Below are 13,717 nucleotides of genomic sequence, written 5' to 3'. Positions count from 1 at the left end.
TTTATTGCTGTTTTACTTTTATGAACATTTATCCCGTTAATTGCAAGCGTTTTCTCTTGATTCTTTTGTTTCCATGGCAACGGAGTTTACTAAACGGATAATGTTCTTTTACATTCAGCTAAGAATTCCAATTTCTATAGTTACTCATCACGAAATCTCCGGAACTATAGGACTTAGAAATGTGAAACTTGGTAGGAATATTACTTTCGTTATGTAGAGGTCAACTAAAAACGGATTTTAAGAAATTCATCCCCCCAAGGGGATTGCGGGGGCGTTAACAATGAACAATTCCCGTTTTTAAACTATAGCTCCTATAAATTCCAAATTTGGTAGGAAGAATTTTAGTGATTAATGAAAATTTGCCTATCACCGATTGTACTGGCGTGAGTTTTCTCTGTGGTTTATCATGTCACTGTGTTACACCTGGAACTTAATATAATAATATTTTTTTTTACTTTTTGAAGGTGCTGATGGTTCGCGCGGTCTGCCAGTATGGTTAGAGCTTTGATGTCGGTCAAAATTACTCGCCGTTTTAATTTCGAGTTTTCAGTTTCAACTCCGTTATGTTAACGTGTTAACGAGTCTCTTTGAATTTGACTCTTCTTTGAAAAATATTGTAAATTTCAGAAAAAAAATAAAAATTAACAAAAAAAGCAAAATTAAATGAATAAAAAAAATATGAATAAAATTTACTTTTCCTTTGAAAATTCGACCAGCGAAGCGGGCGGGGCCGGCTAGTAATTAACATATACACTATAACATTTTTACAATTAAACCCTTAAAATTGCACGATTAAACGTAATAAACCAATAGAAACATTGGCGCTCCATAGAAAGCCTATGAAAGAAACCTGTTCTTGACGAGAATTCACATTCGAATAGTGGAACACATCTGTAATGTGTTCCACTATTCGAATATGAATTAAATGATGATGATGTCTGATTAGCATAATTAATTTAATCAGTATTTTTAATAAGTAATTTTTTTAAACTTAATATTTTTAATTTAAATTAATAATTTTCTTTAGGAAGTTTGTATGCATGCTTAGTGATTCTAAATAATTAATCAAATTTCATTTTGATTAATCGATACCCTTCTAATATTAATATGCCTTCAAACAATATTTTATCAATTTATTTAATTATTTACCCATCAAGCATATTATTTTACTAAAATACTCGTGAATTTGAATTTATTACACATAAATAAAACTAAATCACAATTACCGATATCGTTTGTCGTAAATTTTAATATTCATTATAATAATATGAAATACGCAATTTAAAAAGTTTTCACATACACACATACTTAAACTAAATTAAACCGCTATTTCCTGGTTTGAAATACTTATCAGGAAATTTAATTCGAAACATAATAAAGTTTTAATTGATATTGTTATTGTGCCCTGTAACAGAGATTTGAATTATTGTATGTATAGGGTGCGATTACATGGCGATGATATTTTTAAAGTTTATATACTTTCAGTTGAATCAAGTAGATGCGTTAGGTATAAGACTAAGTTAAACATTAAAATTTAACCGGCAATGCACTCGCGAGCCCGCTGGCGTTGAGAGTGTCCATGGGCGGCGGTATCACTAAACATCAGATGAGCCTCCTGCCTGTTTGCCCCGTTTTATAAAAAAAAAGTTGCACTTTAGCTACACCTAATATTACATTTATCACATCTTTTTTAAGGTGTTTCTTTCTACGTGTGCTAACATTTGCTCTTGTCGTGAAGGAAAATATACTTAATTCCTACATCCAAAAATTGACGACGTATGTTTGAAACAAGTAGTAGTGGTGGGATAACACCCTTTTCTCTAAATAGAAAATTGCTCTAACACGATATTTTAATTACCTAGCCATACAGGGTTGTAAACCAATAAAGGATCTTTAGTCGTATGTATTGCAGCTATTATATTTTTAAAACATAATTTCCCCAAAAAATTAAGTACTAGTAAAAAATTAAGTTGTAGAAAATTGAAATTTATCAATATATTCGTAAATATTATTATCAAACATCTCCATGTAATCCTTCTCTTTTAATATTAATAAACCGAAATTCGAGTCACAGAGGAATTTCATCGGGCACTGAATTGTATGGTGTAAGGAACTCTGCCATTGTTCAATTAGTCCTGACCTCCCCTATAGACCCGCTCACTTAATTACAATTCCCACTCAAATTTGTAATTTTTAGGTATTGCAATTCTAATTTTGTAAATACATTAACTGCTGAAATCAAAAGCTAAGGCAAAATCTGTCTCTAATCTTTAAATTAAAAAAAAAACTATTCTCCTTACTAACTTATTTTTTTTTATAACACTACACTATTACAGTATTAATTATTAGGTACAAGTATGATTGATTTAGTATTTATGAATAAGAGTGTTTGTAGGTTCTCCCCTAATTACAAGTATTAAAAATGTTAAGTCTCAAACTCTTGGATTTGGAAATACTACAGTGGGCAGCTATAGAGAAATGCTCAAAGTAGGAATTTCAGTGTTAGTTTTTTCTTTGTAGTTTTATTGTATAAGTAACTGTTAGATAGAATAATTATGTGAGAAATAAATAAATAAAATTGGATTTTATTTAAATTACTGAAATAAACTGTTATTCCGTTTTGTATGCTGAAAATGACACTAAAGAAAATGGCGTTTATTCAAAGATAGGTAAGCGACTTCAAAGAATATCCTAGAGCCAATATTAATAACATTACAATGGTTAGTTTCCTTTGGGTGCAATCTCAATTCAAAATAACAGCAAAGGATGCAATTTCATTGTTTGAGATCCATTTTCTTGGAGTTGTACTCGTTAGCAATTGAAATGATACCTAGTTTCTAAATTAAAGTTTAAATTGATTTTCAAACGTGAGTTATATGTATCAATATATAATCATTTAGAAATAATTTCGAATTTATTAAAAAGGTTTTCACTGGATTTATATTCCGATTTAAACAACAGATTTTGCTGAGAATATATATTATAAAGTCATATTGAAAACTTAAAATTTGGTTTATCGTACAGATAAAATATATAAAACTTATTCAGAACTTTACCTACCTATATTCCTCCATCGTATGAGCAAGTGTACATGTGTTCATGTACGCACAAGAAAACAATCTCTTGATATACGTCCGGTAGTTAAACACTACTCAACTAAATCAGGAATGACTATGTAAAATATATTATTTATAGAGCTTACTCCTGAGATTTCTAAAAGCCCTTTAAACTGTGTAGAAATTTGAGATTTGGCTCTGAACAAATGGCCTCGATCTCGTATCTGTCTCCTGTGGTCATTAGATTTCGGATTAGGGCTACCGCAAATCAGTTTCTAGAATCACTTTGAAACTGTTTGGCGTTGATTATCATGCGTTTTAACTTCATTGATTGGATTGTAAATTCCAATGAGGCAAATGCAGAAAGTTTACACAGAAGTGCGTCAGCATATTTGTCATCGATTTTATAAAATTTAGGTGGTATAACCTGTCTGATGTCTGAGTTTCTCTAATGTTTTATGCTAACTTGAGCGTATCTTTAATCAGTTTTTAATAAACTTAACATGAAGCTTGTTTAATTTATATTTAAATGCTTGTTTTCTACTTCGTTCTTATTTATTTATTTATTTATTTTCCATTAAATTATATAGTATATAGTATTGAATATACACGGATAAGCACAATTTTAAGATTTTTTTTTATTGTTATAACAATAAAAGACGTTAATAATAAAGTAATTTTAGTGAGGTGTTAAGAATGTTCTCTCTATACAGAAGTAGTATATTTAATCCAGATCATCATTCTACAAAGTCACATCAAGAACAAATACGAAATCATAATGTGTGAATTAAGTGGCCTTAAGGGAAACGTTCTGGTTACAATTAAAAAGGATCTTAAAGAAATAAAAATACGAGAGAAAAGTAATCCAACAGCAAACATACAATAAGTTTTTATGAAATGGCAATATTTTTATTAAATATAAAGTGATTGCAACTAGTAAGAGAGATAGGATTTTTGTATATCAAGTTATTTTAAAACTATTCTAAATAAAATCGAACTCACTTCGAACATCGAACTTTAGAGACAGTGCCCTCAACACAGATGTTTGGTTCAAACTATCTATAATCGTAAAAAGTATGAGTGATTTTAATTAAGTTCTAGACAAATCTAAAATACGACTTCAAAATCAAATTCTGTGTGTGGTTGGTGTTCAATCACGTCCATTTGAACAGAGGCAGAATTTAGCTTTAAACCCACACTCTAATAAACAGAATGATTGATTGGATCCAGAGGAAAATCATTTTCCCAAATTGTCTGCAGGTACGTTCATTAAAAGTACCTATTTGTTTTATATATAGATAAACTGCCACTTTGTGGGGGTTGTATCAAATAAAAAATTGGTGTTAATTCACTTCGTTGTTTTTTGTTGAATTGAACCGATAAGTATATTCACTCGTTCAGGTAAATTTATTGGTCTATAGGAAATAGGAGTCGCTATTCCCAGGAATTACGTTAGAGTTATGCATTATTTATTCATGAATGTGTCGAAAGTGTTTGCTTCAAATAGTTATGCACCTATAAAACTAATAGACTACACGGCAACATATACTTCGTAGTATATGTACATAACTTTATATTTAAAGTAAGTTTACGTTTACTTATTAAACAACACTTATTTCTTTACTCTAACTTATATCAGAGATGTGAACGAAAAATACGCTACAAATTCAAACGATCACTGTATAAAACCAAAATATGTATCTATATTATTTTTACAGCCGTTAATGAACTATAATATTTTAGAATAAATAAAAGATAACATAAACGTCAAAGCCTCCAATTCTGTACGCGTTGACCTATTTTGCATTTAGAATCATGTCAATATAAAAGCATATATGTATATAAAATTCAATAATACCCAATTGAGGATTTTAATAATTCAATCAGCATAAAATATTTCCGATCATAAAAGTACCTTAAACATGATTAGCAATGTAAAATATTCAGGCCTGAGGTTATGGTTTTAGGATAACCGTCATAATTCTGAAGTGTATATACTAAATGCCTCATTTATGGCGATTATAATTTTTCGCGAATAAACTGGCGAGTGGCTTTTCTTACATGACATAGCCATCTAGGCCTTTATTCTGAGTAAATGTAACTATATATAAAGCAAATGTCTAATTGGTTCATTAATCTTTTATTTCGAATGTGTCGAAAAAAGAAAAAAAACATGTTTATAGAAAATTTGCAGTTAAGTCAGAACTGTTACCATCTCCTACAAGCTGTAGATCCTGCGCCTGATCTAATAGTAGTGCGGTTAAAACAAACATTTATTCTTTGGCTACCACTGTCGAAAAAATCTGGTTCCTAAATGGAAGATCAAGATTTTAATGAAGGTTTTTAGACAATTTAAAATCAGCGTTATGAAATGAATTTCAATCTATCGGAAAAAGAATTAGGTAATTTTGATATCACTGTGACAAGCTATCGATCCTACTCAAGGGCATGTCGGGGAATGACATGATCTAATTTATTAAAATGAAGTCTTCAAATTTATGCGCTGTTCGTCGTTAAATCAATTGGTATGCGACGAAGAATTGTTTACCTTTTTAAACTTTAAATACCTTGATGACTTTTTATTTAACGAAAAACGAGCTTAAGATTATTGCTAAATAACGGTATTAGTAAATTTCGTTAATATTTTTCTACCTATACTGCTATAGCTAAAACTCTGATATGGGCAAATTGAATAAATCACAGCCCGCAAAAAATTCCCGAATTTGATAAAAAATAATCGTAAATCTAACCCACCTCTAACTCGATTTATTTACAAATATTCACAACGATAAATTGTTAAACTTTAAGGTTTTAAATTGTCGCGCGTGTTTACATTGGACACGCTTACTTTGATATTCGGGGCTTTTGCAATTTCATAAAAAAACATTACGTTGTTTTAAACGAATGCGATTAGCCTTTTGTAAAGCTTTATCTAAATGTATAAAATCAACATGTGACTTTTGCACTTTATTATACTTCTTAGTTTCCATATAATTTATGCACCGTTTTTATAGGCAATCTCTTGGCCTCGCTTCGCGAGCTGTCGCCGCGTGTCGGTCGCGGGTTGCGGTTTTTTGCGTCCCTTAGAGGGCCTATCTGCTTTTTGTCCGGTTCTCCAAATGCCGTCGCTGTCGCCTTGCTGAGCAGACCTAGCTTTTTAGAGCGAACTTGTGTCTACTTGGCGTTAAATTGGACTAGATTACATTAAAAAGAGTAGTCTCCCTCTCCTGTAGGAGACCTGAAGAACCTAGAAGAACTTGAAACAGTGGTTTGGTCAAAGCATGCAAGTCATTGTTTAGAAGCGCGGCATCCAAAATTAAAATAGCTATTATGACTGCCAACCTTTGTAAGGAGATGGCACTATAAGACATAAAAAAAACATTTGAGTGCCGGCTTTTGAAGCAAATACTCTTTATTAACACAATTGCAGATCGTATCTCCTAGGGAAGACTAGGGGTCGTTTCCACAGATCGCAAAATAAAGTCACTTGTGTAGCGGACCGTGAAAGACTTCCAGCCATTATAGTAATGCTGATGATAGCTGGAGATCCAATCGCTTAATTTCTCGGGAAGCCCATAGGCTAAAAGCTTCGAGAGCAGTGCTCTGTGCCACACGCTATTGAAGGCTTTCGCTATGTCCAAACTAACCGCTAGCGCCTCCCCCTTGGACTCAATTGCCTCCACCCATCTATGCGTAAGGTATACAAGAAGGTCACCAGCCGACCGAACACGACGAAACGAAATAACTACTGAGCCTACATAAGCATACCGTTATTTTGCGTTTCAAGAATGAAAAGTAACAGATGTGAATGATGGCTGTATAAGGTCACTAATGATTTATAGTATACATAGTATAGACATTTGTATAATAATAATAATATCAAAAAAAAATATTGTTAAGTATACTTCTATACAATCTACTTCGTAACTGCCAAGTGGTCCAAAACTCGGGACTGCTTATTGTATAAGATGGTTATTATATACGAATTCCAACTACAGATTTATATTGTTTATAAGTCTAATGCACGAACAAATGCCACTGTAACCAGTATTTAAAAAAGGACAACTGCAATGTCACAAGGTACACGAGGGTATATATAGGATAATAAAGGAGAAACTCTGAAGCTTTAAATTTTTACTGTTATAAAAAAAACTTAAGGCTTATTTAATAAACCCAAAGTTCCAAAACCCGGTTAAAATCCTCTGTATAAACGATTATCGTTTTATCATTTGACCCGCAAATACACGGAAAACACACTTCGTTAATGTTCTACTCCCGCATCGATAAAAACACGAAATATGAATGCCGAAATTTAAAAATGGTCTTAAATAAAGAAGTTTTTATTATTATATTTGGAGATGCTTCCGGTAATCAAATGAAACAATTTGCGGATACACATACATAATTGCTAGTTTTTTTTAATATACTGCGTAATAGGCAGTGAACGAATTGTATATCACTAACTTATTATTTATATTTTATTAAGTGATTTTAGTAATTTATTGTTTAAATGTTATTTATAAACAACGGATAAGTCACCATCGCTAATTAATACATAAAAAAATTTAACAGAATAAAATGAAAAGGACAGGCAACAAAAGGCAACTTGTGGCCTTACCGCTTTCGAACGACCTCTTCCAGGCAAATAAAAACATATTTATTAAATTAGATAAGGTAAGCAAGAAGTGAAAAATACATAATACATATAGGTATTAAGACAAAAAAAAATTATATTTTATTTAACGTTCAAAACAGGAAACAGGAATAAGATACTAAACTAGAAAAGGATGCATGAAAAATAATATATTTTTATAATTAATTAGTCTCAGTCAGTAGTTAGTACAAAAGTTAAGGGTACAATATGGACAGTATTGTTGGTACATACGAAATTATTAGGTAATTTATTTATTTATTTAATAATAAGTAATCCAACAGCTACTTAACACATATTATTATACAAAACACAAATACAATACACAAAGCCAAAACAGATTACACAGATTAAATAAAAAACAGAAAACAAGCATTAAAGACAAAGTGTCATTTAAAAGAAAAACAAAAGAATAAAGCTAAAAACTGCAAAATTAAAAAAAGCAACAAATAATACTAAGAATTTATTAATACTACTTAAAAAAAAACTACTACTTAAAAAAATCGGAGTCTTACCGCTTCTCCAGGTACTTCTTCACATCTCTCTTCTTGTGGTAGAAAATATCAATGTCTTGAAAATGGTTGTCATAGTTCGACAAAACCCTAAACATTGGAGAATTACGCAGGTAATTCGACTTCGTACGATAAATGTAATAATAGTGATAAATAATTTTATTAGTGATTTATTAGGGCCCTGCTTCAACTAAGAACAATATATATTAAATATTTTATTATTAAACCGTTCCAGCTTTTTAACTAGGAGCAAATAGTAGAGGAAAGTATAAGAACTTCTTTGAGTCAAAGGCGTAATCTTTACATAAATATTTACAAAGTCCTCGTAAGTCTGTGTGCAAAGTTTTTCCTACGTTCTTAAAGAAATAAAGCAAAAAAAACGACAGTGAATGTCGTCAAAAGGAACGTCTACTTAAAATTATTATGTAGTAGTTTTTAAATAATTTTTTCATCTTTTGAAAAAATGCAAGACAGACAATGCTATATTTCTGGACAACATTTCATTGTATTGTTTATAAAATTAGTGGCTCATTGATTTTCAATTTAAATTTGTCCTATTCGTTGTGATAAATTTCGAACTGAAATAATCTGAATCATCGTGCATTCAAATTGAAACTGCGTTGCCATCACAAGCCATCGTAGTGCGGTAATTGTGGCAGCCTCAAACCGGCTTAATTATCCCCGTATAAACTCTGGCAGAATTATTTATTTTAGTAATTAATACTAAATACACAACAATTTACCTTTATATTTTGTTAATTTGGCTCAAGGACCTTGAAAATAGTAAAATATATATTGATATTCTGATGTTTTGTTGTTGTTTGATGAAGATTTAAATATCAGCTGTTGGTAGCTGTTACTTACGTACGACTTTACCTGTGTGTATGTGTGTGTTTACGCATCCTTTGCTGACAAATTAAAATTCATAATATATAATAAACATTTTGTGATTTAAAATATAATATAATATATAAGAGAAGAATAAGTATCGCTATACAGCGAGGAAATGCTTAAAGATATACTGCCACAGGGACCAAACATTATAAAATAATTAAAATTGTCTGTCTTTCAGTCTTTGATAACTTTACCATGTAGGTTATAAATAATTGAAATTTGTATGTGTGTGATGGAGTAAAATAAATTACTTTATTTTATTAATTTGAAATAAATGTATGAAAACAGCGACATTTATATGCAATACTCGTATCATATTTGAGACCCCGGCCGGCTTTACACTTTACTCAACATTGTGACTTACGATAGATAGTAGGATTGTAGATATGTTATCAACACTTTTAATCTAGGTGAATCGGATGTATATTAAAGGTGTATCATGAATTACAGAAATGGCGCTTCTAATTGGTCTATAACTCATAAAGCGTGTCCTATCTCGACACACAAGACCTTGCACTTGGCTTAAAGCCAGCGATACAAAAGTCAGAGGCGAATCTTATTGTACGTTCTACCCGGTGCTACATACATCCAGGCCCCAACTAGGTTCGTGTCTGAAAATAGAAATATGAAAATCTCTTTGGCCTAGGCACTTACACCAATGTGTAGTGTAAATGTGTAATGTAACCACATAATCCTTATTTGTTACAGTTTTTAGGCTGTATTTTTTTCACCTTTCCAGCATAGAGAAGATTTGAATTATGTGTGTAAATTATTGTTAAGACTCATTGATATAAGTTTAATAAGATATAAAATATATACGCCGGTCGAAGGCGTATGTCAGGCACAGGAAGAGCTCTAATTGCATATTAGATTGACAAATGATCATGAAATAGATACAGAAAAGGCTATCTAAAAGGTTATAGCACTATATATACACTTTATTTTTTTATATTTTATATCATATTCCTTATCCATGTGTAAAATGATTTGTTACTTGAAAAGGGTTCTGTATTCGCGCAATCTCGTCGGTGCTTTTTGTATATTTACCGTTTAGGAGAAAAGTCTTCTCTTTATACGAAAACAAAAAACCTTTAAGCTTTCTTTTGAGCTATTCGGAGAAACTAGATTTTGACATGAAATAATACACCAGTGTCAGACTCTACCGGTTTATTTAAGGGTTTGCAGTCAGTCCTACGTTTTTCTGCAAGTTACTGTGTTATATAATCCTTTATTCTGATTATATCTTTCAAAAGTATACTTAAATAAACTGAAATATTTTGCCTTCAAATAACATAATATATTATGTCTTGCAAAAGTTAGTTAGTTTAGTGTACTTTGAATATTTAAGAGGGGTTTAGTGAGTTGCATACATATATATTATGGTTATACTATCGCAATGGTAGTTTTATGGAATAATTGAGAATTTGCTGGTGACGCCGAATCTTTGATTCCCCAAACAGATAAATACGGTTTTAAACAACTAATAAATTTTAAATATAAATTATACCAAAAAACTATATATTATTTAAATTTAAAATTGATCGAATGTCGTCATATTCTAGAAATCAAATTGTGTTCCTCTATATGAGAAACAGTTTGTCTATTATTTTACATTAATGGCACAAGAATTATTATTTCCTAAACAGATCCTAATTACGCAATTAATGGTCATATTTTGGAGAGATTCCAAATAAAATGAATTATTTCACGCGTTTGGGTTCTGTCTAGATTGTAATTTACATTGACCGTCAGAGTTAAACTATACTTCGACCTTAACAAACAGCATACATAAAAAGCAAAACGGTTTTATGGGGCTCGTCCGGGATTTGAACCCGGGACCGCTCGCACCCTAAGCGAAAATCATACCCCTAGACCAACGAGCCACGTACCAAGAAAACGAAATACCGGTTAAAATAACTGTTAAAGCTACGTCACAACTACCTTTCACTTTTTTAGATTCTATTTTTTAGAGCGATGTGAAAATTAATTATGTGATATGGTATTTTATGATCAGTATATTAACGCAATAGAATTAGTATTTTAAGTGTATAAGCATAGTATCGCCTGGAAGAGATAGTATATAAATAATACAGCCTCACACTATGAATCATATCACTTTAAATTGTAGTTATTTATAAAAGTAATTGCGTATAAATGGGAAGAATGTTATTTTTATTTATAAATGTCATACACAGCTCTAAACGACGGGATTTTCAGAATTCAGAATTTTCAAAATTCATTTAAGAAAACAGCATGGAAATTTTCCATACACTACAATCTAAATGAAATAATATTTTCTTTAAATTAAGCATGAATTACGCTTATCATCGTAATAAATTCGATATATTTTATGGTCCCTCCGATAATATAATGAAAAATCGATAACTCTTAAATAAACCACAATTCATAACACATTATTGTGTTGTGACTTGACTTAATGTCCTAAAACCCCTAGATGGGGCATAGGATGTGACCTCCTCCTGATGTGAGCCTTCAGAACGTTCGGTCTTAAGACTTGTATTTCACCTCGCTCTAAGACTTTCCGGCTCTCTTCCGCTACTGTACGTTGCCACCTTGCGATGCCCATTTGCTGCGGGTTCGAATCAAGCGCCTGCTTGGGGATGATTGGAATCTCTTCGGAGAGGAGCCTTTCCACTTGCGTCGCCTGATCTACTGGATAATTGGGGTTTCTTGGCAGCACTCCCAAAGTTATTGGGTACTGAGTTTTGGTACTAGATAAATGCATTGCCCTAGTAAATGGTACCTTAGCTACCACCACGCCTCAGATTTCTGCCTCTATATCATTTATAATTTTTCTCTTTCGAGGATATTGTGATCTGTGTTTTATATTTTTATATGTTTAAGTCTAAGTGTAAATAACATTGAAATTAATATAGTGGGGCTACGAACGAGCTCACATAATCGCAAGGTAGAAGTTCGTGGAAATATAGTTAAATCATTAAAAATGTTTACTACACAGTTAGTGACTACAAACGAATTACGAAGGCCACAGCCGAAGGTTCCAAAAAAAACCAAATGTTTTAAACTTATTTATTAAAATAAAAAAATTACAATTAAAATTATAATTAAAATTACAGCTAGTCAATCCGAAGTTAGGAAATTGAATGCTACATTATATAAAATAATAAAAGACACAAAGAGGCTATATTGATTACAAAGCACAACGTGAGGCACGTGTAGTTCTTATTATAAATTGCGACATAGCGATACTGCTGACATCGTGTAACCTCACGGACGTGTAATACTTAATAAATAATAAGTTGAAGTGCATATTCCATGGTATAGGACTTCGTAACACCTCCCTCCTAAAATCAGCGACTATTCGAGAACTTTGTTTGAGAGAGTAGCTGATGAAATGTGTCCGGGATTCACTTTAACTAGACTGGGGTCTTCAGGAACTTGTTCTCTTCCAGGATGTCCTTTTGTTTCAGATTTAATTCCCATTCGTCTATATGTTATGATACCAACTAATATAATCGTAATCACCAATACTATATATAGAGGTATTGTAGTATGATATAAACTTATATCCTCATATTGGTTTAAATGTACCGGAGGCTGCATAGACATCTTCGTGTTAAGACTGTGGAAAGTGTTCAGGTCTACAGATGCCAGATTTAATATTGGTTGTTCACTATACTTGGATTCAATGTGTTGTGGTATTTCCAATATCTTCACAATATGACCTTTTATACGATTATTCACATTAGTAATGGTAAATCCTGGTGCCTTGAGGTAACAGTTAAGTGGAATGGTTGCTACATAACTGCCTTGTAGTGTCCTATATTGTTCTTGTCCACAGAATAATTTAACTTTCGTTAAGGTTGGAAAACTCATTGTATAATTCTTGTCATCGAGTTGTTCTAAAGCCTCATTTTGCAGGACAACTGAAGTTAAGGGGCAGGACTGATTGAGTTCCTGATGGGTGATCAACTGCTGGATACAATCATGTTTATCTTTCCTATAATCTGGCTTTGAGGTGCAAAGAAACCACGAATTCAACTTCGGACATTCTGTCTCTATGTACCTAGAGTCTTTTCCAGAAATTGCCAAAAATGGAGAGATAGGAATAAGGACTTAATGGTTTTTATTCGGGACAACCGCTAATTTATAAAGGTCATAGGTATAGGATACAATAATTGGAACTTTTATTACTATTACAACTTGCCTCTCTGAGTAAAAATATCCTAACTTAATTATTTCATAAAACTGTCTAAATTCTACGTCAAGGACTTTATCACTAGAGTATAAAATCCTAAGTTTACCTATCATTACTTTAACATTATTTAAACTAACACGGCTGTTAATTTCCGTTTCTAACTTATGTTCATTATCGCATAATCTAGGTTACCAGAAATGCTTTCAATAATGGAACTTAGACCGTCAATGAGTTCCCTTTTGCGACGTACTGACTCAAACATACTAAGTTCGTTTGAAATTACAGCTATTTTATTATTAAGCTGTCTCAAATGAGGATCAAATAGGGAAAGCGTCAACCATAGTAGTATCCTGTAACAAAGTGGGATGTTTAGAAGTTCGCTTAAGGCGTGATTTTGCAACGGGACCACGCTTCTTTTTTGTAT

At 31.8% G+C, this 13,717-nt stretch overlaps 1 protein-coding gene and 1 non-coding gene across 3 annotated transcripts in view; both read right to left on the bottom strand.

Annotated features, from left to right (window-relative positions):
* Positions 1-13,717, bottom strand: part of LOC110991687 (dopamine D2-like receptor) — a 111,332-nt gene that overhangs the window by 26,914 nt on the left and 70,701 nt on the right. The window lies entirely within an intron of this gene.
* Positions 10,925-10,996, bottom strand: Trnap-agg. The gene has a single exon. It is a non-coding gene; the product is annotated as a tRNA-Pro (tRNA).

This window comes from Pieris rapae, chromosome 6, assembly GCF_905147795.1.
Source record: "Pieris rapae chromosome 6, ilPieRapa1.1, whole genome shotgun sequence".
NCBI classification, from domain to species: Eukaryota; Metazoa; Arthropoda; class Insecta; order Lepidoptera; family Pieridae; genus Pieris; species Pieris rapae.
Note: the sequence above shows the minus strand (reverse complement) of the source record. Positions and strands in the feature narration are given on the sequence as shown.